Source organism: Schistocerca gregaria, chromosome 2, assembly GCF_023897955.1.
Source record: "Schistocerca gregaria isolate iqSchGreg1 chromosome 2, iqSchGreg1.2, whole genome shotgun sequence".
Classification (NCBI taxonomy): Eukaryota; Metazoa; Arthropoda; class Insecta; order Orthoptera; family Acrididae; genus Schistocerca; species Schistocerca gregaria.
This window is the reverse complement of record NC_064921.1, coordinates 715,829,806-715,855,606: the sequence shown is the minus strand read 5'-3', so window position 1 is coordinate 715,855,606 and position 25,801 is coordinate 715,829,806. Positions and strand designations below refer to the sequence as shown.

At 50.9% G+C, this 25,801-nt stretch overlaps 14 non-coding genes across 14 annotated transcripts; 9 read left to right on the top strand and 5 right to left on the bottom strand.

The window, feature by feature from the left end:
- Positions 1-1,205: 1,205 nt before the first annotated feature.
- Positions 1,206-1,277, top strand: Trnap-ugg (transfer RNA proline (anticodon UGG)). The gene has a single exon. It is a non-coding gene; the product is annotated as a tRNA-Pro (tRNA).
- A 635-nt stretch (positions 1,278-1,912) lies between these two features.
- Positions 1,913-1,985, bottom strand: Trnav-uac (transfer RNA valine (anticodon UAC)). Its single transcript has one exon. It is a non-coding gene; the product is annotated as a tRNA-Val (tRNA).
- A 7,039-nt stretch (positions 1,986-9,024) lies between these two features.
- Trnap-ugg (transfer RNA proline (anticodon UGG)) lies at positions 9,025-9,096 on the top strand. The gene has a single exon. It is a non-coding gene; the product is annotated as a tRNA-Pro (tRNA).
- A 635-nt stretch (positions 9,097-9,731) lies between these two features.
- Positions 9,732-9,804, bottom strand: Trnav-uac (transfer RNA valine (anticodon UAC)). Its single transcript has one exon. It is a non-coding gene; the product is annotated as a tRNA-Val (tRNA).
- A 7,040-nt stretch (positions 9,805-16,844) lies between these two features.
- Trnap-ugg (transfer RNA proline (anticodon UGG)) lies at positions 16,845-16,916 on the top strand. Its single transcript has one exon. It is a non-coding gene; the product is annotated as a tRNA-Pro (tRNA).
- A 636-nt stretch (positions 16,917-17,552) lies between these two features.
- On the bottom strand, positions 17,553-17,625 carry Trnav-uac (transfer RNA valine (anticodon UAC)). Its single transcript has one exon. It is a non-coding gene; the product is annotated as a tRNA-Val (tRNA).
- A 221-nt stretch (positions 17,626-17,846) lies between these two features.
- On the top strand, positions 17,847-17,918 carry Trnap-cgg (transfer RNA proline (anticodon CGG)). The gene has a single exon. It is a non-coding gene; the product is annotated as a tRNA-Pro (tRNA).
- Positions 17,919-19,709: 1,791 nt separating this feature from the next.
- On the top strand, positions 19,710-19,781 carry Trnap-ugg (transfer RNA proline (anticodon UGG)). Its single transcript has one exon. It is a non-coding gene; the product is annotated as a tRNA-Pro (tRNA).
- Positions 19,782-20,416: 635 nt separating this feature from the next.
- On the bottom strand, positions 20,417-20,489 carry Trnav-uac (transfer RNA valine (anticodon UAC)). The gene has a single exon. It is a non-coding gene; the product is annotated as a tRNA-Val (tRNA).
- Positions 20,490-20,710: 221 nt separating this feature from the next.
- On the top strand, positions 20,711-20,782 carry Trnap-cgg (transfer RNA proline (anticodon CGG)). Its single transcript has one exon. It is a non-coding gene; the product is annotated as a tRNA-Pro (tRNA).
- A 1,791-nt stretch (positions 20,783-22,573) lies between these two features.
- On the top strand, positions 22,574-22,645 carry Trnap-ugg (transfer RNA proline (anticodon UGG)). The gene has a single exon. It is a non-coding gene; the product is annotated as a tRNA-Pro (tRNA).
- A 635-nt stretch (positions 22,646-23,280) lies between these two features.
- Trnav-uac (transfer RNA valine (anticodon UAC)) lies at positions 23,281-23,353 on the bottom strand. The gene has a single exon. It is a non-coding gene; the product is annotated as a tRNA-Val (tRNA).
- Positions 23,354-23,574: 221 nt separating this feature from the next.
- Trnap-cgg (transfer RNA proline (anticodon CGG)) lies at positions 23,575-23,646 on the top strand. Its single transcript has one exon. It is a non-coding gene; the product is annotated as a tRNA-Pro (tRNA).
- A 1,791-nt stretch (positions 23,647-25,437) lies between these two features.
- On the top strand, positions 25,438-25,509 carry Trnap-ugg (transfer RNA proline (anticodon UGG)). The gene has a single exon. It is a non-coding gene; the product is annotated as a tRNA-Pro (tRNA).
- Positions 25,510-25,801: the final 292 nt, after the last annotated feature.

The following is a 25,801-nucleotide window of genomic DNA, read 5'->3' as shown; positions in this document are numbered from 1 at the left end:
GAGCCCGGGCCCAGCGGTAGCTCTACATGGAGGCACCAGCAGCCCCGACAGGCCGCCGCTGGCACGCCGGCGCCCGGATCCGCGACCCCTAATGACGTTGCAGTCGATGTATTTCTTAATATCGCTTTTGGAAGAAGCAAGCCAGGTGTAAATCACACAGTATTTTACTGATGATCTGGAAACGCAAATTTAGAACAAGTAGAACATTATATAAAATTTGTTGTGTGGTCGAGCGGAACCCACCCTTCGCTCTTCCCAGATTATCGTTGCTGCACGGAATGATTGTTAAAGCACCGACGGCTTCAGAGTTCGTCTTCTCCAACGTTTGCTTTTGCAGTACATTCCGCAATCTTTTCGTTATGAGTCGTGTGTTTCGGTTTCCCGATGTAGTTTTGCTCACACCTCCCGACTTCTCTTAACCCCGAGCCACCACTAGCAGAAAATTCCGCACTGCAGTCCGGTCAATCTGCAGAGCTCGATAAGAGCATCGCGGTCGTTCCTGAGCTAATGAAACGGCCGTGTCTGTAGTTGTTCCCAGATGTCTCCCACAGAAACGGCCTCCCGGACGCCTGCATTACAGGAGTACGCCCCTACTCCCAGCCATACAATTGCATTTGAAAGCAGAATAACATGAGCTACAGAGCAACTCCGACTTTTGTGTCTGACCTACTTTTAATGATACTGTGGTCGGTTTAGTTACTACTATCGCTGCTGGACGAAGCAGACCAGTTGAAAGCCACACGGTATTCTTGTAACGAACAGGTAATGGAAATTTAGGTAAAACGATATCAAAAAAAGTTGCGTGGTGGAGCGACACATACAGTTGGCTCTTCGTAGATGATCATTGCTGCACGGAATAATTCTTAAGGCACCGACGCCTTCAGGAGTCGTGTTTGGAAGTTTTGCTTGCAGTATATTCGGCTATCTTTTCGTTATGAGTTGGTGTTTCGGATTCCCGGTGTTCTTTTGTTTAGTGCATTTGCCTTCCCTTGATGCTAAGAAAGCACATGACGAAAGTGAAACACCACCGTCTGTTCATCTGCAGAGCGCGATGAAATTATTCACTCTACATTCATTGCCTTTAATATTCTTTCCATCAGTGGTGGGCGCTGCCTTCAGAAAGCGCTTTTCTTTCTGATTTACATGAAAGTTTGTGTTCCTCGGAGCTGGACTGCTTGGGATTACCTTCACTGCCACCGGCAAGTGGCTCGTTGGTCTAGGGGTATGATTCCTGCTTTGGGTGCAGGAGGTCCCGGGTTCAAATCCCGGACGAGCCCTACCGTTTTGACCGTGCTGAAGAGTAGGTGGAGCTCACCCACGTTTGTAGCTCTGCAATGAAGAACAGATGCGTGCCGCAGCACGCTGTGTGTGGCCCTACGGTCATGAAGGGACCGTTTGATATGGCAAGAATCTGATACCAGTAAATTACATAGGTCGATTTCTGTAGAAGAGCCGACAGTAATCTTGCATGCAACGGAAAACAAAGGTTGTCTTTGCAGAACGTGTGCACCGTGAGTGGAGACGAAGCTCAATCGTGGAGCAGTCTACCTTCATCTGATTAGCGACAACGTCAACCAAAGAGTGGGATACAAGACTGAGCGTAGTTAAGAGTTTCTCACTATTAGTTACGTTCACACTTCAACAGAGTTGTGACAAGGCGAGTGCAAAGAGATCAGGAAAGCCAGTATGAAGCGAACTTGAAGTAGTCTTGAAGAAATGGATACTAAATTTTGCAGGCCAGAATGGAGCTACGAGCGTTCTGAGTTACTGAATACCGGTGCACTATGGGAGCAAGAGCATTTGACAGTAAAATGAGGCGATATCGGTGTAGCACACGACATTTATTATCCCGCACACGCAGACGTGACGTTATCTCGGAAATGGAATCCGAAAACGGGTTTAAAAAAAGTCGTGCTTCCGCCCGGGATCGAACCGGGGACCTTCTGCGTGTAAAGCAGACGTGATAACCGCTACACCACGGAAACGACGGTTTTGCCGTTGTACTACCTGGAAAACCGTAGCTCCAACAGATTTTTCCTGCGTAAGCAAGGGCATCGGCTACGAGCTCCGTCCGATTCTAGAAGTTGCTATAGTAAAAGACAACGATAAAAACAATCAAACCGCAACAGCCAGGGAGAACGCTGGGTGAGCAGCAGCTCTGCACGGTGATACCAAGAACGGAGGCGATAGTCATGTGCATCGAGAAGGCTCGTTGGTCTAGGGGTCAGTCGGCCTTTGGCTGTGGAGCGGTGCGGTACGTCCCGGCCGCTCCGTGTCGCGTTTCCGGGTGTGTTGTTGTTTACCGCGCCGGCGCGCTAGTGTTACGTATTGCCGTCACGTTCCTGACACACGATGGCTCTTTCGTATCGGAAAGCCACGATCAAGCTGCAGTTCGACACTACGTACTCTAGACCCAAGGCCCACGAAGTAGAGCGTTTTTTACGCGATGTGGTACATGTTGATCCTAACGAGCTGATCGGTATCCACTTATCTATTGTCTCCAGCGTCGTATATCTTAAGTTCACTGACGACGAAGCATGTGACAAACTTCTCAGACGCTCGACGGCAGGTTATCGGTTCTGCCACTCAGACGGAAACGTGGGTGTGGTGACGCTTGAACGTGCTGGATTGGGAATCCAAAATGTGCGCGTGTTTGAGCTCCCTTTTGAAGTTCCAGCGGATTTGGTCACCCTTGCTCTTCGACCCTATGGAACAGTTCTCGGCCACACGGCCGAAAAATGGAAGACCTTCGACACCTACCCTGTCCTTAACGGGGTGCGACAAGTCCGTATTGACCTGCATCGCCATATTCCTTCGTATCTCACGATCGCTGGTTGCAGGGCAATAATTATTTACGACGGTCAGCCGAGAACCTGCTCCGGTTGTGGCCAGACGGGACACATGCGTACCGAATGCCTGCAACGCCGTCTCGCGCAGACACCCTCGACCGACCAGATTCGTCCGTCGACACCGACCTCTCTGCCGATTACGTATGTTGCGGCGGCGAGACGGGAGACGCCAGCTGTATATGACGACCCCACTGTATTGGTGCGAGCTTTGGAGGACCCTGCAGTAGCTTCCACGGAGCCCCAAGCGTCTTTCAGTGCTGATGCTACTGATGTCCTTTCGTCGGACCCCGGCGCACCGTCACAACGGCTCGCCGACGGTGCGATGGAAGTTGAAGCACAGGATGCAGCGTCCTCCCCTTGCCCTACGTCGGAAACAGAGGCGCGGCAGCGTAAGCAGAAATCACCCAAGCGTCATAAGAAGCGGCGCAAGACAACCGACGACGTAGAACAGCCCGAGGCGACACCGCTGGATGACGAGGTGCCTCAACCGCTCCACCGCGCCGACACAGGCGACCCTACCGTCTCACACGGTTCGACGTCTTCTCCCACTACCACTGGGTCTGGAACACATGGGGATGCGGGAGATCACCGCAGCTCCGACACCGGGGATGCACCCTTGCCTCCGTCTGCCTCTCGAGATCCAGTGGTGTCAACGTCCCTGGGCGACTGGGCGCAGGAGATGGAGTTGCAGGATGCGTTTCAGAACCAAGACGATGCACCGATGCCGATGGCAGCGTCTACGCGGCCGGCGACAGAAGCCTAGGACGGCATGAGCACCTCTCGTCGCTGCCTAGCACTTCGCAAGACCGGCGCTCCACGTCACGACTACTGCCCTCCTGTCATACCATGGTCACCTCCCGAGACTTGATGGACCAGGCATACCGCCTCGCCACGATCAACGTCAATGGCATTACATCTGATGTCAAGACCCGTATGCTGAAGGATACGTTACGCGCTGCGGATCTGGACGTTGTTTTCCTTCAAGAAGTCCGATCAGGACTCTGTCTCGATGCCTACGGATATGACGCCTACACTATGCCTGCAGATGTGGGCGGCGGAGGTACGGCGATTCTACTGCGGGAAGGGATAATGGCCACTGATGTCTCCTATTTACCGTCGGCCCGGGGGGTCGCACTCACGATTGGTACAGTACGTCTGGTGAACTTATATGCTCCTTCAGGCACCGGCAAAAGGAGAGAACGGCGCACCTTTTTTGCCGAAGATATAGCCCCGCTCTTCCAGGGCAATACCGACCACTTGGTAGTAGGCGGCGATTTTAATTGTGTGCTCCGCCCATCCGACCAGGAGCCACACTATACCACCTGCCCGGCACTCCAGGCACTTGTACAGGACTTGGCCTTGTTGGACACCTGGATCATCCAACACGGCGACCGTCGAGCACACACCTACTTTACTAGTCACTCCGCGAGCCGTTTGGATCGAGTCTACGTCACCCGCGGCCTACGATCGGCCGTTGTCGACGCTGAGATGTGGCCGGCAGCGTTCACGGATCACCTCGCATATGTGTGTACTCTCACCCTTCCCCGCCAGCGCGTCCGCCGAAGTTAGGGTCCGTGGCGCCTCAATGTGGCCCTTCTTGATGAGATAAATTGCAGACGCGCAGTCGAGTCCACATGGAGCAATTGCCACCGGCGTTTACCAGCCTACCGTTCTGTACTTCAATGGTGGTTACGGTGTGCAAAACCCGCACTGTGCCGAACATTAGTCAGCTATGGACGCGACCGAGCGCGCTGGTATACTGCGACTACTGATTTTTACTATACTGCGCTCCGCGAACTGGCTGTACAACCGCCGTCGCCAGAGCGACAATCAGCAGTACAACGCGTCAAGGCACAATTGCTTCGTATCAACGCCGTACGTCTTGCGGGTGTGCGGGTGCGAGCGAGGACGACTGATGATGTTCGTGGTGAACGACCTTCCCTCCACCATATCATTCAAGAACGCTGAAGACGCAAGAGGCAGCTCATTACCGAGGTTGAGACGGAGGACGGGCGACGCGTTGACGCACAAATGGATATCGTCCGAGCGTTCACACAGTCATATAAACTTCTTTACGAGAGGGAGTCCCACATGAATGTAGGGGTCAGGGAAGTCCTATCTGACCTACCAGTCTCTCGGAACCTACAAGATGATGCTACGCTCTTGTCGGCGGTGACTTTGGAAGAACTGCGAGAGGCTCTGTTGCGTGGCTCTCCCAACAAAACGCCTGGCCCTGACGGCCTCCCTCTTGAATTTTACAAGCGGTTCTTTGATCTCATGGGCCCAATGTGGGTCAGGATGTACAGTGAACTCCTGGACGCCGATTTTCAGGTACCATCTGACTTTACTGAGGGTCTCTTGATCCCTGTGCCCAAACCCGGCGGAGGCCGTCGCCCTCTTGATTTTCGCCCGTTGACAATGCTAAACACTGACTATAAGCTGTTGACACGCATGCTCCGTGAGAGGCTCAAACCTACGGTAATGGCGGCCATTCACACTGATCAAACCTGCCTCGGGGGCGACACTAATGTGTTTACGACTTTAAGCACCTATAGAGACGTGGTGGCGCTCATGCAAACTTGCCACCTCCAAGGCGCTCTTGTTGCGCTGGACTTCGACCATGCTTTCGATCGCGTTAACCATGGTTTCCTGCGTGCTGTTATGGAACACATCGGTGTCCCGCGTCTGACGACGTCTGTTGTGCTTCGATTGATCCATGGGGCTGTAACGAGGATTATGATCAACGGCTGTCGGTCCGCCCCCGTCCGTGTCAACAGGTCCGTCCGGCAGGGTTGTCCTCTTTCTGCCATGCTCTTCGCCGTTGCCCTCGAACCAGCTCTTCACGGACTACGGCGACGCTTAGAAGGACTTACCCTCCGTTCCGTAACCTTTCGATGTGGTGCATACGCCGACGATGTGATTTTCTTAGCACGGTCTGGTGACGAAATACACACAGCGTTTTCCTGGCTCCACCAGTATGGGGCGGTGGCAGGCAGTGTGCTCAACCTTCGGAAATCACGCTACATGGAGGTAGGACGAGGAATGCCTGCAGGTCTGGCCGTACCTCTGATAAAGGTCCCGATGCTCAAGTGTTTAGGGATATCACTCCATCGACAAATACAACGCACGGCGGCCTTTACGTATCGTATGGTCTTACGACGACTCCGTTTAGAGGCTCGTCTCAATAAATTCAGATCATTGAACATTTTGCAACGCGCCCAATACGTCAATGTGTACATGGCTTCTCACCTTAACCATTACGCCCATGTACTGCCGATAACGGACACGATGGCTTCCAGGATACAGGCAGTGTTTGGACACGTGGTGAACGATGGTGATGTTTTCAAGATCCGTTTTGTTACGCTTACTTTACCCTTCGACAAAGGCGGTGTTGGACTCACTCACGTCAAGCACAGAGCGCTGGCACTGTATCTCCGTTCCATGAGGCGACTCTGGCTTTCACCAACAGCCAGTCTCCCAGGCCCACTGATTGAAGAAGTGGCCCCACGTACGCTGTACCCACCGGTACCAGTTGGACATTTATCGCCCTCGCTGTCACACATTAGAACGTTTTTCGTAGAGCATAGCTATGTGTTGCGGGTTATATCGGAGACACGGAATCCGACAGCGAAGACTTATTATAGTGCTCTCCAGCACTGGACTCCGGATAACGACATTGTACGGCGCCACCCTACGGTCGACTGGCCACGAGTATGGCGAGCCATCCACGCGCCGTTCCTGTCTACTTTCGTGCGGTCGACGTGGTATGTGGTCGTTAACGAGAAACTTCCAACCCGACAACGGCTGCATGCCATTCACCTAATTGACGACCCTGTGTGCCCCCGTTGCACGACGTTAGACACGGACGAACATAGACTGAACTGTGGCCCCGCGCGTGAGTGCTGGAAACTGATCCGCCAGATCCTGGCTTTCCTGCTCCGCCGCCCCTACGTTTCGATTTTACCCCAAGAACTCTTTCATCCCGACGCTGTCTATTTCCCTATGACCCGGATGAATGCGGTCAATTGGGTACGAGGAATGGCGATACACTACATATACCGCGATGGAGACAAAGACGTCCTCGATTTATGGTACTATATGATCGACGAGTTTCTGGTCTTAACGAACAGACAGGATTACCGGAACCTTTTTGCGAACTATTTGGGTTCGTCATTCATGGACCCACCACCCAGCTGGGGTGTGCCGGGTGTGAGAAGACATTAACTTGTAGATGTGATCTTTCCACGATTCCCCTATGGTAACAGAAACAGTCTCTGACTGTGTGCAGCGGCCCCGGGCGCTCCAACGATTGGTGGCTGGTGATGTCCAATACAATGACGACCGCCCGTTCCTGGCCGCCCGCCTAGCAATGTGACCGCGGCGAGCAAGATGGCCCTTTTTAGTTCACTTTATTGGCAAATTTTTCCGCATGGCTGCCTTGTTTTTTTTATGCATTCTCAAAAAAAAATGTAGTTAGTAGTTTGTGAAATAAGCATTGTAGGCTGTGATTATATTTTTGTTGAGCTTAATAATTAGTGTGTGTAGAAACACCATTTTCTTTAAGTATTCATTGACATATTTCTGTACATGTTATTTGCATAAGTGCCTTAGTACAACTTCAGTTTCGTGGCTTTGTCATCGCATTTCCATGAAAGTAACCAAAAAGATGGGAGGTTATTTTATGCACAGACTGATTTTTTTCTTTTCTTTTTTTGTAATATTTTTATTTTCCATTTGAAGTGTAAAATTTGAGCTTAACTGTTATGTTCTGCATTCGTACGCAACAATCGACAGCACCCTTGCCTGTCTGAATGCCACCACGAATAAGAGCCCAAGAAGGTATCGGACAAGCTCGCGGCCGAGTCCTCGGTAGCATCAGCTACTCTTGCTTTCCGTACGAGCTACCGTCAATTCGCGCAGTCGCTATTGCATATGATGTCACCAAAAGCAATCACTTCGTTAGCGGCAAGGAGCCCGGGCCCAGCGGTAGCTCTACATGGAGGCACCAGCAGACCCGACAGGCCGCCGCTGGCGCGCCGGCGCCCGGACCCGCGAGCCCTAATGACGTTGCAGTCGATGTATTTCTTAATATCGCTTTTGGAAGAAGCAAGCCAGGTGTAAATCACACAGTATTTTACTGATGATCTGGAAACGCAAATTTAGAACAAGTAGAACATTATATAAAATTTGTTGTGTGGTCGAGCGGAACCCACCCTTCGCTCTTCCCAGATTATCGTTGCTGCACGGAATGATTGTTAAAGCACCGACGGCTTCAGAGTTCGTCTTCTCCAACGTTTGCTTTTGCAGTACATTCCGCAATCTTTTCGTTATGAGTCGTCTGTTTCGGTTTCCCGATGTAGTTTTGCTCACACCTCCCGACTTCTCTTAACCCCGAGCCACCACTAGCAGAAAATTCCGCACTGCAGTCCGGTCAATCTGCAGAGCTCGATAAGAGCATCGCGGTCGTTCCTGAGCTAATGAAACGGCCGTGTCTGTAGTTGTTCCCAGATGTCTCCCACAGAAACGGCCTCCCGGACGCCTGCATTACAGGAGTACGCCCCTACTCCCAGCCATACAATTGCATTTGAAAGCAGAATAACATGAGCTACAGAGCAACTCCGACTTTTGTGTCTGACCTACTTTTAATGATACTGTGGTCGGTTTAGTTACTACTATCGCTGCTGGACGAAGCAGACCAGTTGAAAGCCACACGGTATTCTTGTAACGAACAGGTAATGGAAATTTAGGTAAAACGATATCAAAAAAAGTTGCGTGGTGGAGCGACACATACAGTTGGCTCTTCGTAGATGATCATTGCTGCACGGAATAATTCTTAAGGCACCGACGCCTTCAGGAGTCGTGTTTGGAAGTTTTGCTTGCAGTATATTCGGCTATCTTTTCGTTATGAGTTGGTGTTTCGGATTCCCGGTGTTCTTTTGTTTAGTGCATTTGCCTTCCCTTGATGCTAAGAAAGCACATGACGAAAGTGAAACACCACCGTCTGTTCATCTGCAGAGCGCGATGAAATTATTCACTCTACATTCATTGCCTTTAATATTCTTTCCATCAGTGGTGGGCGCTGCCTTCAGAAAGCGCTTTTCTTTCTGATTTACATGAAAGTTTGTGTTCCTCGGAGCTGGACTGCTTGGGATTACCTTCACTGCCACCGGCAAGTGGCTCGTTGGTCTAGGGGTATGATTCGTGCTTTGGGTGCAGGAGGTCCCGGGTTCAAATCCCGGACGAGCCCTACAGTTTTGACCGTGCTGAAGAGTAGGTGGAGCTCACCCACGTTTGTAGCTCTGCAATGAAGAACAGATGCGTGCCGCAGCACGCTGTGTGTGGCCCTACGGTCATGAAGGGACCGTTTGATATGGCAAGAATCTGATACCAGTAAATTACATAGGTCGATTTCTGTAGAAGAGCCGACAGTAATCTTGCATGCAACGGAAAACAAAGGTTGTCTTTGCAGAACGTGTGCACCGTGAGTGGAGACGAAGCTCAATCGTGGAGCAGTCTACCTTCATCTGATTAGCGACAACGTCAACCAAAGAGTGGGATACAAGACTGAGCGTAGTTAAGAGTTTCTCACTATTAGTTACGTTCACACTTCAACAGAGTTGTGACAAGGCGAGTGCAAAGAGATCAGGAAAGCCAGTATGAAGCGAACTTGAAGTAGTCTTGAAGAAATGGATACTAAATTTTGCAGGCCAGAATGGAGCTACGAGCGTTCTGAGTTACTGAATACCGGTGCACTATGGGAGCAAGAGCATTTGACAGTAAAATGAGGCGATATCGGTGTAGCACACGACATTTATTATCCCGCACACGCAGACGTGACGTTATCTCGGAAATGGAATCCGAAAACGGGTTTAAAAAAAGTCGTGCTTCCGCCCGGGATCGAACCGGGGACCTTCTGCGTGTAAAGCAGACGTGATAACCGCTACACCACGGAAACGACGGTTTTGCCGTTGTACTACCTGGAAAACCGTAGCTCCAACAGATTTTTCCTGCGTAAGCAAGGGCATCGGCTACGAGCTCCGTCCGATTCTAGAAGTTGCTATAGTAAAAGACAACGATAAAAACAATCAAACCGCAACAGCCAGGGAGAACGCTGGGTGAGCAGCAGCTCTGCACGGTGATACCAAGAACGGAGGCGATAGTCATGTGCATCGAGAAGGCTCGTTGGTCTAGGGGTCAGTCGGCCTTTGGCTGTGGAGCGGTGCGGTACGTCCCGGCCGCTCCGTGTCGCGTTTCCGGGTGTGTTGTTGTTTACCGCGCCGGCGCGCTAGTGTTACGTATTGCCGTCACGTTCCTGACACACGATGGCTCTTTCGTATCGGAAAGCCACGATCAAGCTGCAGTTCGACACTACGTACTCTAGACCCAAGGCCCACGAAGTAGAGCGTTTTTTACGCGATGTGGTACATGTTGATCCTAACGAGCTGATCGGTATCCACTTATCTATTGTCTCCAGCGTCGTATATCTTAAGTTCACTGACGACGAAGCATGTGACAAACTTCTCAGACGCTCGACGGCAGGTTATCGGTTCTGCCACTCAGACGGAAACGTGGGTGTGGTGACGCTTGAACGTGCTGGATTGGGAATCCAAAATGTGCGCGTGTTTGAGCTCCCTTTTGAAGTTCCAGCGGATTTGGTCACCCTTGCTCTTCGACCCTATGGAACAGTTCTCGGCCACACGGCCGAAAAATGGAAGACCTTCGACACCTACCCTGTCCTTAACGGGGTGCGACAAGTCCGTATTGACCTGCATCGCCATATTCCTTCGTATCTCACGATCGCTGGTTGCAGGGCAATAATTATTTACGACGGTCAGCCGAGAACCTGCTCCGGTTGTGGCCAGACGGGACACATGCGTACCGAATGCCTGCAACGCCGTCTCGCGCAGACACCCTCGACCGACCAGATTCGTCCGTCGACACCGACCTCTCTGCCGATTACGTATGTTGCGGCGGCGAGACGGGAGACGCCAGCTGTATATGACGACCCCACTGTATTGGTGCGAGCTTTGGAGGACCCTGCAGTAGCTTCCACGGAGCCCCAAGCGTCTTTCAGTGCTGATGCTACTGATGTCCTTTCGTCGGACCCCGGCGCACCGTCACAACGGCTCGCCGACGGTGCGATGGAAGTTGAAGCACAGGATGCAGCGTCCTCCCCTTGCCCTACGTCGGAAACAGAGGCGCGGCAGCGTAAGCAGAAATCACCCAAGCGTCATAAGAAGCGGCGCAAGACAACCGACGACGTAGAACAGCCCGAGGCGACACCGCTGGATGACGAGGTGCCTCAACCGCTCCACCGCGCCGACACAGGCGACCCTACCGTCTCACACGGTTCGACGTCTTCTCCCACTACCACTGGGTCTGGAACACATGGGGATGCGGGAGATCACCGCAGCTCCGACACCGGGGATGCACCCTTGCCTCCGTCTGCCTCTCGAGATCCAGTGGTGTCAACGTCCCTGGGCGACTGGGCGCAGGAGATGGAGTTGCAGGATGCGTTTCAGAACCAAGACGATGCACCGATGCCGATGGCAGCGTCTACGCGGCCGGCGACAGAAGCCTAGGACGGCATGAGCACCTCTCGTCGCTGCCTAGCACTTCGCAAGACCGGCGCTCCACGTCACGACTACTGCCCTCCTGTCATACCATGGTCACCTCCCGAGACTTGATGGACCAGGCATACCGCCTCGCCACGATCAACGTCAATGGCATTACATCTGATGTCAAGACCCGTATGCTGAAGGATACGTTACGCGCTGCGGATCTGGACGTTGTTTTCCTTCAAGAAGTCCGATCAGGACTCTGTCTCGATGCCTACGGATATGACGCCTACACTATGCCTGCAGATGTGGGCGGCGGAGGTACGGCGATTCTACTGCGGGAAGGGATAATGGCCACTGATGTCTCCTATTTACCGTCGGCCCGGGGGGTCGCACTCACGATTGGTACAGTACGTCTGGTGAACTTATATGCTCCTTCAGGCACCGGCAAAAGGAGAGAACGGCGCACCTTTTTTGCCGAAGATATAGCCCCGCTCTTCCAGGGCAATACCGACCACTTGGTAGTAGGCGGCGATTTTAATTGTGTGCTCCGCCCATCCGACCAGGAGCCACACTATACCACCTGCCCGGCACTCCAGGCACTTGTACAGGACTTGGCCTTGTTGGACACCTGGATCATCCAACACGGCGACCGTCGAGCACACACCTACTTTACTAGTCACTCCGCGAGCCGTTTGGATCGAGTCTACGTCACCCGCGGCCTACGATCGGCCGTTGTCGACGCTGAGATGTGGCCGGCAGCGTTCACGGATCACCTCGCATATGTGTGTACTCTCACCCTTCCCCGCCAGCGCGTCCGCCGAAGTTAGGGTCCGTGGCGCCTCAATGTGGCCCTTCTTGATGAGATAAATTGCAGACGCGCAGTCGAGTCCACATGGAGCAATTGCCACCGGCGTTTACCAGCCTACCGTTCTGTACTTCAATGGTGGTTACGGTGTGCAAAACCCGCACTGTGCCGAACATTAGTCAGCTATGGACGCGACCGAGCGCGCTGGTATACTGCGACTACTGATTTTTACTATACTGCGCTCCGCGAACTGGCTGTACAACCGCCGTCGCCAGAGCGACAATCAGCAGTACAACGCGTCAAGGCACAATTGCTTCGTATCAACGCCGTACGTCTTGCGGGTGTGCGGGTGCGAGCGAGGACGACTGATGATGTTCGTGGTGAACGACCTTCCCTCCACCATATCATTCAAGAACGCTGAAGACGCAAGAGGCAGCTCATTACCGAGGTTGAGACGGAGGACGGGCGACGCGTTGACGCACAAATGGATATCGTCCGAGCGTTCACACAGTCATATAAACTTCTTTACGAGAGGGAGTCCCACATGAATGTAGGGGTCAGGGAAGTCCTATCTGACCTACCAGTCTCTCGGAACCTACAAGATGATGCTACGCTCTTGTCGGCGGTGACTTTGGAAGAACTGCGAGAGGCTCTGTTGCGTGGCTCTCCCAACAAAACGCCTGGCCCTGACGGCCTCCCTCTTGAATTTTACAAGCGGTTCTTTGATCTCATGGGCCCAATGTGGGTCAGGATGTACAGTGAACTCCTGGACGCCGATTTTCAGGTACCATCTGACTTTACTGAGGGTCTCTTGATCCCTGTGCCCAAACCCGGCGGAGGCCGTCGCCCTCTTGATTTTCGCCCGTTGACAATGCTAAACACTGACTATAAGCTGTTGACACGCATGCTCCGTGAGAGGCTCAAACCTACGGTAATGGCGGCCATTCACACTGATCAAACCTGCCTCGGGGGCGACACTAATGTGTTTACGACTTTAAGCACCTATAGAGACGTGGTGGCGCTCATGCAAACTTGCCACCTCCAAGGCGCTCTTGTTGCGCTGGACTTCGACCATGCTTTCGATCGCGTTAACCATGGTTTCCTGCGTGCTGTTATGGAACACATCGGTGTCCCGCGTCTGACGACGTCTGTTGTGCTTCGATTGATCCATGGGGCTGTAACGAGGATTATGATCAACGGCTGTCGGTCCGCCCCCGTCCGTGTCAACAGGTCCGTCCGGCAGGGTTGTCCTCTTTCTGCCATGCTCTTCGCCGTTGCCCTCGAACCAGCTCTTCACGGACTACGGCGACGCTTAGAAGGACTTACCCTCCGTTCCGTAACCTTTCGATGTGGTGCATACGCCGACGATGTGATTTTCTTAGCACGGTCTGGTGACGAAATACACACAGCGTTTTCCTGGCTCCACCAGTATGGGGCGGTGGCAGGCAGTGTGCTCAACCTTCGGAAATCACGCTACATGGAGGTAGGACGAGGAATGCCTGCAGGTCTGGCCGTACCTCTGATAAAGGTCCCGATGCTCAAGTGTTTAGGGATATCACTCCATCGACAAATACAACGCACGGCGGCCTTTACGTATCGTATGGTCTTACGACGACTCCGTTTAGAGGCTCGTCTCAATAAATTCAGATCATTGAACATTTTGCAACGCGCCCAATACGTCAATGTGTACATGGCTTCTCACCTTAACCATTACGCCCATGTACTGCCGATAACGGACACGATGGCTTCCAGGATACAGGCAGTGTTTGGACACGTGGTGAACGATGGTGATGTTTTCAAGATCCGTTTTGTTACGCTTACTTTACCCTTCGACAAAGGCGGTGTTGGACTCACTCACGTCAAGCACAGAGCGCTGGCACTGTATCTCCGTTCCATGAGGCGACTCTGGCTTTCACCAACAGCCAGTCTCCCAGGCCCACTGATTGAAGAAGTGGCCCCACGTACGCTGTACCCACCGGTACCAGTTGGACATTTATCGCCCTCGCTGTCACACATTAGAACGTTTTTCGTAGAGCATAGCTATGTGTTGCGGGTTATATCGGAGACACGGAATCCGACAGCGAAGACTTATTATAGTGCTCTCCAGCACTGGACTCCGGATAACGACATTGTACGGCGCCACCCTACGGTCGACTGGCCACGAGTATGGCGAGCCATCCACGCGCCGTTCCTGTCTACTTTCGTGCGGTCGACGTGGTATGTGGTCGTTAACGAGAAACTTCCAACCCGACAACGGCTGCATGCCATTCACCTAATTGACGACCCTGTGTGCCCCCGTTGCACGACGTTAGACACGGACGAACATAGACTGAACTGTGGCCCCGCGCGTGAGTGCTGGAAACTGATCCGCCAGATCCTGGCTTTCCTGCTCCGCCGCCCCTACGTTTCGATTTTACCCCAAGAACTCTTTCATCCCGACGCTGTCTATTTCCCTATGACCCGGATGAATGCGGTCAATTGGGTACGAGGAATGGCGATACACTACATATACCGCGATGGAGACAAAGACGTCCTCGATTTATGGTACTATATGATCGACGAGTTTCTGGTCTTAACGAACAGACAGGATTACCGGAACCTTTTTGCGAACTATTTGGGTTCGTCATTCATGGACCCACCACCCAGCTGGGGTGTGCCGGGTGTGAGAAGACATTAACTTGTAGATGTGATCTTTCCACGATTCCCCTATGGTAACAGAAACAGTCTCTGACTGTGTGCAGCGGCCCCGGGCGCTCCAACGATTGGTGGCTGGTGATGTCCAATACAATGACGACCGCCCGTTCCTGGCCGCCCGCCTAGCAATGTGACCGCGGCGAGCAAGATGGCCCTTTTTAGTTCACTTTATTGGCAAATTTTTCCGCATGGCTGCCTTGTTTTTTTTTATGCATTCTCAAAAAAAAATGTAGTTAGTAGTTTGTGAAATAAGCATTGTAGGCTGTGATTATATTTTTGTTGAGCTTAATAATTAGTGTGTGTAGAAACACCATTTTCTTTAAGTATTCATTGACATATTTCTGTACATGTTATTTGCATAAGTGCCTTAGTACAACTTCAGTTTCGTGGCTTTGTCATCGCATTTCCATGAAAGTAACCAAAAAGATGGGAGGTTATTTTATGCACAGACTGATTTTTTTCTTTTCTTTTTTTGTAATATTTTTATTTTCCATTTGAAGTGTAAAATTTGAGCTTAACTGTTATGTTCTGCATTCGTACGCAACAATCGACAGCACCCTTGCCTGTCTGAATGCCACCACGAATAAGAGCCCAAGAAGGTATCGGACAAGCTCGCGGCCGAGTCCTCGGTAGCATCAGCTACTCTTGCTTTCCGTACGAGCTACCGTCAATTCGCGCAGTCGCTATTGCATATGATGTCACCAAAAGCAATCACTTCGTTAGCGGCAAGGAGCCCGGGCCCAGCGGTAGCTCTACATGGAGGCACCAGCAGACCCGACAGGCCGCCGCTGGCGCGCCGGCGCCCGGACCCGCGAGCCCTAATGACGTTGCAGTCGATGTATTTCTTAATATCGCTTTTGGAAGAAGCAAGCCAGGTGTAAATCACACAGTATTTTACTGATGATCTGGAAACGCAAATTTAGAACAAGTAGAACATTATATAAAATTTGTTGTGTGGTCGAGCGGAACCCACCCTTCGCTCTTCCCAGATTATCGTTGCTGCACGGAATGATTGTTAAAGCACCGACGGCTTCAGAGTTCGTCTTCTCCAACGTTTGCTTTTGCAGTACATTCCGCAATCTTTTCGTTATGAGTCGTCTGTTTCGGTTTCCCGATGTAGTTTTGCTCACACCTCCCGACTTCTCTTAACCCCGAGCCACCACTAGCAGAAAATTCCGCACTGCAGTCCGGTCAATCTGCAGAGCTCGATAAGAGCATCGCGGTCGTTCCTGAGCTAATGAAACGGCCGTGTCTGTAGTTGTTCCCAGATGTCTCCCACAGAAACGGCCTCCCGGACGCCTGCATTACAGGAGTACGCCCCTACTCCCAGCCATACAATTGCATTTGAAAGCAGAATAACATGAGCTACAGAGCAACTCCGACTTTTGTGTCTGACCTACTTTTAATGATACTGTGGTCGGTTTAGTTACTACTATCGCTGCTGGACGAAGCAGACCAGTTGAAAGCCACACGGTATTCTTGTAACGAACAGGTAATGGAAATTTAGGTAAAACGATATCAAAAAAAGTTGCGTGGTGGAGCGACACATACAGTTGGCTCTTCGTAGATGATCATTGCTGCACGGAATAATTCTTAAGGCACCGACGCCTTCAGGAGTCGTGTTTGGAAGTTTTGCTTGCAGTATATTCGGCTATCTTTTCGTTATGAGTTGGTGTTTCGGATTCCCGGTGTTCTTTTGTTTAGTGCATTTGCCTTCCCTTGATGCTAAGAAAGCACATGACGAAAGTGAAACACCACCGTCTGTTCATCTGCAGAGCGCGATGAAATTATTCACTCTACATTCATTGCCTTTAATATTCTTTCCATCAGTGGTGGGCGCTGCCTTCAGAAAGCGCTTTTCTTTCTGATTTACATGAAAGTTTGTGTTCCTCGGAGCTGGACTGCTTGGGATTACCTTCACTGCCACCGGCAAGTGGCTCGTTGGTCTAGGGGTATGATTCCTGCTTTGGGTGCAGGAGGTCCCGGGTTCAAATCCCGGACGAGCCCTACCGTTTTGACCGTGCTGAAGAGTAGGTGGAGCTCACCCACGTTTGTAGCTCTGCAATGAAGAACAGATGCGTGCCGCAGCACGCTGTGTGTGGCCCTACGGTCATGAAGGGACCGTTTGATATGGCAAGAATCTGATACCAGTAAATTACATAGGTCGATTTCTGTAGAAGAGCCGACAGTAATCTTGCATGCAACGGAAAACAAAGGTTGTCTTTGCAGAACGTGTGCACCGTGAGTGGAGACGAAGCTCAATCGTGGAGCAGTCTACCTTCATCTGATTAGCGACAACGTCAACCAAAGAGTGGGATACAAGACTGAGCGTAGTTAAGAGTTTCTCACTATTAGTTACGTTCACACTTCAACAGAGTTGTGACAAGGCGAGTGCAAAGAGATCAGGAAAGCCAGTATGAAGCGAACTTGAAGTAGTCTTGAAGAAATGGATACTAAATTTTGCAGGCCAGAATGGAGCTACGAGCGTTCTGAGTTACTGAATACCGGTGCACTATGGGAGCAAGAGCATTTGACAGTAAAATGAGGCGATATCGGTGTAGCACACGACATTTATTATCCCGCACACGCAGACGTGACGTTATCTCGGAAATGGAATCCGAAAACGGGTTTAAAAAAACTCCGTGCTTCCGCCCGGGATCGAACCGGGGACCTTCTGCGTGTAAAGCAGACGTGATATCCGCTACACCACGGAAACGACGGTTTTGCCGTTGTACTACCTGGAAAACCGTAGCTCCAACAGATTTTTCCTGCGTAAGCAAGGGCATCGGCTACGAGCTCCGTCCGATTCTAGAAGTTGCTATAGTAAAAGACAACGATAAAAACAATCAAACCGCAACAGCCAGGGAGAACGCTGGGTGAGCAGCAGCTCTGCACGGTGATACCAAGAACGGAGGCGATAGTCATGTGCATCGAGAAGGCTCGTTGGTCTAGGGGTATGATTCCTGCTTCGGGTGCAGGAGGTCCCGGGTTCAAATCCCGGACGAGCCCTTGCGTTTTGTGCAAACGTGTGGCGACTACCGGCATGCCGGCGGCTGTTCCGCGCATTTCCTGCCCTCCAGGTAAGCACAAAAACCAAGTAGCCGGTTCTGAAAGAGTTTCACGTATCATTTGAGCCATCTGCAGCCTGGTGGTTGGACGTTTGAAATTGATTTAAATGTTCACAGTAGAGATTGTAGCAAGTGTCTTGTTGAGTGCGACGAAAAAGTGATTACGCCCGGAATCGAAACGGAGACCTTCTGCCTGTTAGGCAGACGTGATAACCGCTACACCACGGAAACTGCTAAGCTCTGAGATCCACATGTGACACAACTTGCAGGACGATCACAACTTTGGCGTAAAAATCACTTTGCGGAAACGCACAATGCAGGTATTTCGCATTCGTACGCAACAATCGACAGCACCCTTGCCTGTCTGAATGCCACCACGAATAAGAGCCCAAGAAGTCGTCGGACAAGCTCGCGGCCGAGTCCTCGGTAGCATCAGCTACTCTTGCTTTCCGTACGAGCCACCGTCAATTCGCGCAGTCGCTATTGCATATGATGTCACCAAAAGCAATCACTTCGTTAGCGGCAAGGAGCCCGGGCCCAGCGGTAGCTCTACATGGAGGCACCAGCAGCCCCGACAGGCCGCCGCTGGCGCGCCGGCGCCCGGATCCGCGACCCCTAATGACGTTGCAGTCGATGTATTTCTTAATATCGCTTTTGGAAGAAGCAAGCCAGGTGTAAATCACACAGTATTTTACTGATGATCTGGAAACGCAAATTTAGAACAAGTAGAACATTATATAAAATTTGTTGTGTGGTCGAGCGGAACCCACCCTTCGCTCTTCCCAGATTATCGTTGCTGCACGGAATGATTGTTAAAGCACCGACGGCTTCAGAGTTCGTCTTCTCCAACGTTTGCTTTTGCAGTACATTCCGCAATCTTTTCGTTATGAGTCGTCTGTTTCGGTTTCCCGATGTAGTTTTGCTCACACCTCCCGACTTCTCTTAACCCCGAGCCACCACTAGCAGAAAATTCCGCACTGCAGTCCGGTCAATCTGCAGAGCTCGATAAGAGCATCGCGGTCGTTCCTGAGCTAATGAAACGGCCGTGTCTGTAGTTGTTCCCAGATGTCTCCCACAGAAACGGCCTCCCGGACGCCTGCATTACAGGAGTACGCCCCTACTCCCAGCCATACAATTGCATTTGAAAGCAGAATAACATGAGCTACAGAGCAACTCCGACTTTTGTGTCTGACCTACTTTTAATGATACTGTGGTCGGTTTAGTTACTACTATCGCTGCTGGACGAAGCAGACCAGTTGAAAGCCACACGGTATTCTTGTAACGAACAGGTAATGGAAATTTAGGTAAAACGATATCAAAAAAAGTTGCGTGGTGGAGCGACACATACAGTTGGCTCTTCGTAGATGATCATTGCTGCACGGAATAATTCTTAAGGCACCGACGCCTTCAGGAGTCGTGTTTGGAAGTTTTGCTTGCAGTATATTCGGCTATCTTTTCGTTATGAGTTGGTGTTTCGGATTCCCGGTGTTCTTTTGTTTAGTGCATTTGCCTTCCCTTGATGCTAAGAAAGCACATGACGAAAGTGAAACACCACCGTCTGTTCATCTGCAGAGCGCGATGAAATTATTCACTCTACATTCATTGCCTTTAATATTCTTTCCATCAGTGGTGGGCGCTGCCTTCAGAAAGCGCTTTTCTTTCTGATTTACATGAAAGTTTGTGTTCCTCGGAGCTGGACTGCTTGGGATTACCTTCACTGCCACCGGCAAGTGGCTCGTTGGTCTAGGGGTATGATTCCTGCTTTGGGTGCAGGAGGTCCCGGGTTCAAATCCCGGACGAGCCCTACCGTTTTGACCGTGCTGAAGAGTAGGTGGAGCTCACCCACGTTTGTAGCTCTGCAATGAAGAACAGATGCGTGCCGCAGCACGCTGTGTGTGGCCCTACGGTCATGAAGGGACCGTTTGATATGGCAAGAATCTGATACCAGTAAATTACATAGGTCGATTTCTGTAGAAGAGCCGACAGTAATCTTGCATGCAACGGAAAACAAAGGTTGTCTTTGCAGAACGTGTGCACCGTGAGTGGAGACGAAGCTCAATCGTGGAGCAGTCTACCTTCATCTGATTAGCGACAACGTCAACCAAAGAGTGGGATACAAGACTGAGCGTAGTTAAGAGTTTCTCACTATTAGTTACGTTCACACTTCAACAGAGTTGTGACAAGGCGAGTGCAAAGAGATCAGGAAAGCCAGTATGAAGCGAACTTGAAGTAGTCTTGAAGAAATGGATACTAAATTTTGCAGGCCAGAATGGAGCTACGAGCGTTCTGAGTTACTGAATACCGGTGCACTATGGGAGCAAGAGCATTTGACAGTAAAATGAGGCGATATCGGTGTAGCACACGACATTTATTATCCCGCACACGCAGACGTGACGTTATCTCGGAAATGGAATCCGAAAACGGGTTTAAAAAAAGTCGTGCTTCCGCCCGGGATCGAACCGGGGACCTTCTGCGTGTAAAGCAGACGTGATATCCGCTACACCACGGAAACGACGGTTTTGCCATTGTACTACCTGGAAAACCGTAGCTCCAACAGATTTTTCCTGCGTAAGCAAGGGCATCGGCTACGAGCTCCGTCCGATTCTAGACGTTGCTATAGTAAAAGACAACGATAAAAACAATCAAACCGCAACAGCCAGGGAGAACGCTGGGTGAGCAGCAGCTCTGCACGGTGATACCAAGAACGGAGGCGATAGTCATGTGCATCGAGAAGGCTCGTTGGTCTAGGGGTATGATTCCTGCTTCGGGTGCAGGAGGTCCCGGGTTCAAATCCCGGACGAGCCCTTGCGTTTTGTGCAAACGTGTGGCGACTACCGGCATGCCGGCGGCTGTTCCGCGCATTTCCTGCCCTCCAGGTAAGCACAAAAACCAAGTAGCCGGTTCTGAAAGAGTTTCACGTATCATTTGAGCCATCTGCAGCCTGGTGGTTGGACGTTTGAAATTGATTTAAATGTTCACAGTAGAGATTGTAGCAAGTGTCTTGTTGAGTGCGACGAAAAAGTGATTACGCCCGGAATCGAAACGGAGACTTTCTGCCTGTTAGGCAGACGTGATAACCGCTACACCACGGAAACTGCTAAGCTCTGAGATCCACATGTGACACAACTTGCAGGACGATCACAACTTTGGCGTAAAAATCACTTTGCGGAAACGCACAATGCAGGTATTTCGCATTCGTACGCAACAATCGACAGCACCCTTGCCTGTCTGAATGCCACCACGAATAAGAGCCCAAGAAGTCGTCGGACAAGCTCGCGGCCGAGTCCTCGGTAGCATCAGCTACTCTTGCTTTCCGTACGAGCCACCGTCAATTCGCGCAGTCGCTATTGCATATGATGTCACCAAAAGCAATCACTTCGTTAGCGGCAAGGAGCCCGGGCCCAGCGGTAGCTCTACATGGAGGCACCAGCAGCCCCGACAGGCCGCCGCTGGCGCGCCGGCGCCCGGACCCGCGACCCCTAATGACGTTGCAGTCGATGTATTTCTTAATATCGCTTTTGGAAGAAGCAAGCCAGGTGTAAATCACACAGTATTTTACTGATGATCTGGAAACGCAAATTTAGAACAAGTAGAACATTATATAAAATTTGTTGTGTGGTCGAGCGGAACCCACCCTTCGCTCTTCCCAGATTATCGTTGCTGCACGGAATGATTGTTAAAGCACCGACGGCTTCAGAGTTCGTCTTCTCCAACGTTTGCTTTTGCAGTACATTCCGCAATCTTTTCGTTATGAGTCGTCTGTTTCGGTTTCCCGATGTAGTTTTGCTCACACCTCCCGACTTCTCTTAACCCCGAGCCACCACTAGCAGAAAATTCCGCACTGCAGTCCGGTCAATCTGCAGAGCTCGATAAGAGCATCGCGGTCGTTCCTGAGCTAATGAAACGGCCGTGTCTGTAGTTGTTCCCAGATGTCTCCCACAGAAACGGCCTCCCGGACGCCTGCATTACAGGAGTACGCCCCTACTCCCAGCCATACAATTGCATTTGAAAGCAGAATAACATGAGCTACAGAGCAACTCCGACTTTTGTGTCTGACCTACTTTTAATGATACTGTGGTCGGTTTAGTTACTACTATCGCTGCTGGACGAAGCAGACCAGTTGAAAGCCACACGGTATTCTTGTAACGAACAGGTAATGGAAATTTAGGTAAAACGATATCAAAAAAAGTTGCGTGGTGGAGCGACACATACAGTTGGCTCTTCGTAGATGATCATTGCTGCACGGAATAATTCTTAAGGCACCGACGCCTTCAGGAGTCGTGTTTGGAAGTTTTGCTTGCAGTATATTCGGCTATCTTTTCGTTATGAGTTGGTGTTTCGGATTCCCGGTGTTCTTTTGTTTAGTGCATTTGCCTTCCCTTGATGCTAAGAAAGCACATGACGAAAGTGAAACACCACCGTCTGTTCATCTGCAGAGCGCGATGAAATTATTCACTCTACATTCATTGCCTTTAATATTCTTTCCATCAGTGGTGGGCGCTGCCTTCAGAAAGCGCTTTTCTTTCTGATTTACATGAAAGTTTGTGTTCCTCGGAGCTGGACTGCTTGGGATTACCTTCACTGCCACCGGCAAGTGGCTCGTTGGTCTAGGGGTATGATTCCTGCTTTGGGTGCAGGAGGTCCCGGGTTCAAATCCCGGACGAGCCCTACCGTTTTGACCGTGCTGAAGAGTAGGTGGAGCTCACCCACGTTTGTAGCTCTGCAATGAAGAACAGATGCGTGCCGCAGCACGCTGTGTGTGGCCCTACGGTCATGAAGGGACCGTTTGATATGGCAAGAATCTGATACCAGTAAATTACATAGGTCGATTTCTGTAGAAGAGCCGACAGTAATCTTGCATGCAACGGAAAACAAAGGTTGTCTTTGCAGAACGTGTGCACCGTGAGTGGAGACGAAGCTCAATCGTGGAGCAGTCTACCTTCATCTGATTAGCGACAACGTCAACCAAAGAGTGGGATACAAGACTGAGCGTAGTTAAGAGTTTCTCACTATTAGTTACGTTCACACTTCAACAGAGTTGTGACAAGGCGAGTGCAAAGAGATCAGGAAAGCCAGTATGAAGCGAACTTGAAGTAGTCTTGAAGAAATGGATACTAAATTTTGCAGGCCAGAATGGAGCTACGAGCGTTCTGAGTTACTGAATACCGGTGCACTATGGGAGCAAGAGCATTTGACAGTAAAATGAGGCGATATCGGTGTAGCACACGACATTTATTATCCCGCACACGCAGACGTGACGTTATCTCGGAAATGGAATCCGAAAACGGGTTTAAAAAAAGTCGTGCTTCCGCCCGGGATCGAACCGGGGACCTTCTGCGTGTAAAGCAGGCGTGATAACCGCTACACCACGGAAACGACGGTTTTGCCGTTGTACTACCTGGAAAACCGTAGCTCCAACAGATTTTTCCTGCGTAAGCAAGGGCATCGGCTACGAGCTCCGTCCGATTCTAGAAGTTGCTATAGTAAAAGACAACGATAAAAACAATCAAACCGCAACAGCCAGGGAGAACGCTGGGTGAGCAGCAGCTCTGCACGGTGATACCAAGAACGGAGGCGATAGTCATGTGCATCGAGAAGGCTCGTTGGTCTAGGGGTATGATTCCTGCTTCGGGTGCAGGAGGTCCCGGGTTCAAATCCCGGACGAGCCCTTGCGTTTTGTGCAAACGTGTGGCGACTACCGGCATGCCGGCGGCTGTTCCGCGCATTTCCTGCCCTCCAGGTAAGCACAAAAACCAAGTAGCCGGTTCTGAAAGAGTTTCACGTATCATTTGAGCCATCTGCAGCCTGGTGGTTGGACGTTTGAAATTGATTTAAATGTTCACAGTAGAGATTGTAGCAAGTGTCTTGTTGAGTGCGACGAAAAAGTGATTACGCCCGGAATCGAAACGGAGACTTTCTGCCTGTTAGGCAGACGTGATAACCGCTACACCACGGAAACTGCTAAGCTCTGAGATCCACATGTGACACAACTTGCAGGACGATCACAACTTTGGCGTAAAAATCACTTTGCGGAAACGCACAATGCAGGTATTTCGCATTCGTACGCAACAATCGACAGCACCCTTGCCTGTCTGAATGCCACCACGAATAAGAGCCCAAGAAGTCGTCGGACAAGCTCGCGGCCGAGTCCTCGGTAGCATCAGCTACTCTTGCTTTCCGTACGAGCTACCGTCAATTCGCGCAGTCGCTATTGCATATGATGTCACCAAAAGCAATCACTTCGTTAGCGGCAAGGAGCCCGGGCCCAGCGGTAGCTCTACATGGAGGCACCAGCAGCCCCGACAGGCCGCCGCTGGCGCGCCGGCGCCCGGACCCGCGACCCCTAATGACGTTGCAGTCGATGTATTTCTTAATATCGCTTTTGGAAGAAGCAAGCCAGGTGTAAATCACACAGTATTTTACTGATGATCTGGAAACGCAAATTTAGAACAAGTAGAACATTATATAAAATTTGTTGTGTGGTCGAGCGGAACCCACCCTTCGCTCTTCCCAGATTATCGTTGCTGCACGGAATGATTGTTAAAGCACCGACGGCTTCAGAGTTCGTCTTCTCCAACGTTTGCTTTTGCAGTACATTCCGCAATCTTTTCGTTATGAGTCGTCTGTTTCGGTTTCCCGATGTAGTTTTGCTCACACCTCCCGACTTCTCTTAACCCCGAGCCACCACTAGCAGAAAATTCCGCACTGCAGTCCGGTCAATCTGCAGAGCTCGATAAGAGCATCGCGGTCGTTCCTGAGCTAATGAAACGGCCGTGTCTGTAGTTGTTCCCAGATGTCTCCCACAGAAACGGCCTCCCGGACGCCTGCATTACAGGAGTACGCCCCTACTCCCAGCCATACAATTGCATTTGAAAGCAGAATAACATGAGCTACAGAGCAACTCCGACTTTTGTGTCTGACCTACTTTTAATGATACTGTGGTCGGTTTAGTTACTACTATCGCTGCTGGACGAAGCAGACCAGTTGAAAGCCACACGGTATTCTTGTAACGAACAGGTAATGGAAATTTAGGTAAAACGATATCAAAAAAAGTTGCGTGGTGGAGCGACACATACAGTTGGCTCTTCGTAGATGATCATTGCTGCACGGAATAATTCTTAAGGCACCGACGCCTTCAGGAGTCGTGTTTGGAAGTTTTGCTTGCAGTATATTCGGCTATCTTTTCGTTATGAGTTGGTGTTTCGGATTCCCGGTGTTCTTTTGTTTAGTGCATTTGCCTTCCCTTGATGCTAAGAAAGCACATGACGAAAGTGAAACACCACCGTCTGTTCATCTGCAGAGCGCGATGAAATTATTCACTCTACATTCATTGCCTTTAATATTCTTTCCATCAGTGGTGGGCGCTGCCTTCAGAAAGCGCTTTTCTTTCTGATTTACATGAAAGTTTGTGTTCCTCGGAGCTGGACTGCTTGGGATTACCTTCACTGCCACCGGCAAGTGGCTCGTTGGTCTAGGGGTATGATTCCTGCTTTGGGTGCAGGAGGTCCCGGGTTCAAATCCCGGACGAGCCCTACCGTTTTGACCGTGCTGAAGAGTAGGTGGAGCTCACCCACGTTTGTAGCTCTGCAATGAAGAACAGATGCGTGCCGCAGCACGCTGTGTGTGGCCCTACGGTCATGAAGGGACCGTTTGATATGGCAAGAATCTGATACCAGTAAATTACATAGGTCGATTTCTGTAGAAGAGCCGACAGTAATCTTGCATGCAACGGAAAACAAAGGTTGTCTTTGCAGAACGTGTGCACCGTGAGTGGAGACGAAGCTCAATCGTGGAGCAGTCTACCTTCATCTGATTAGCGACAAC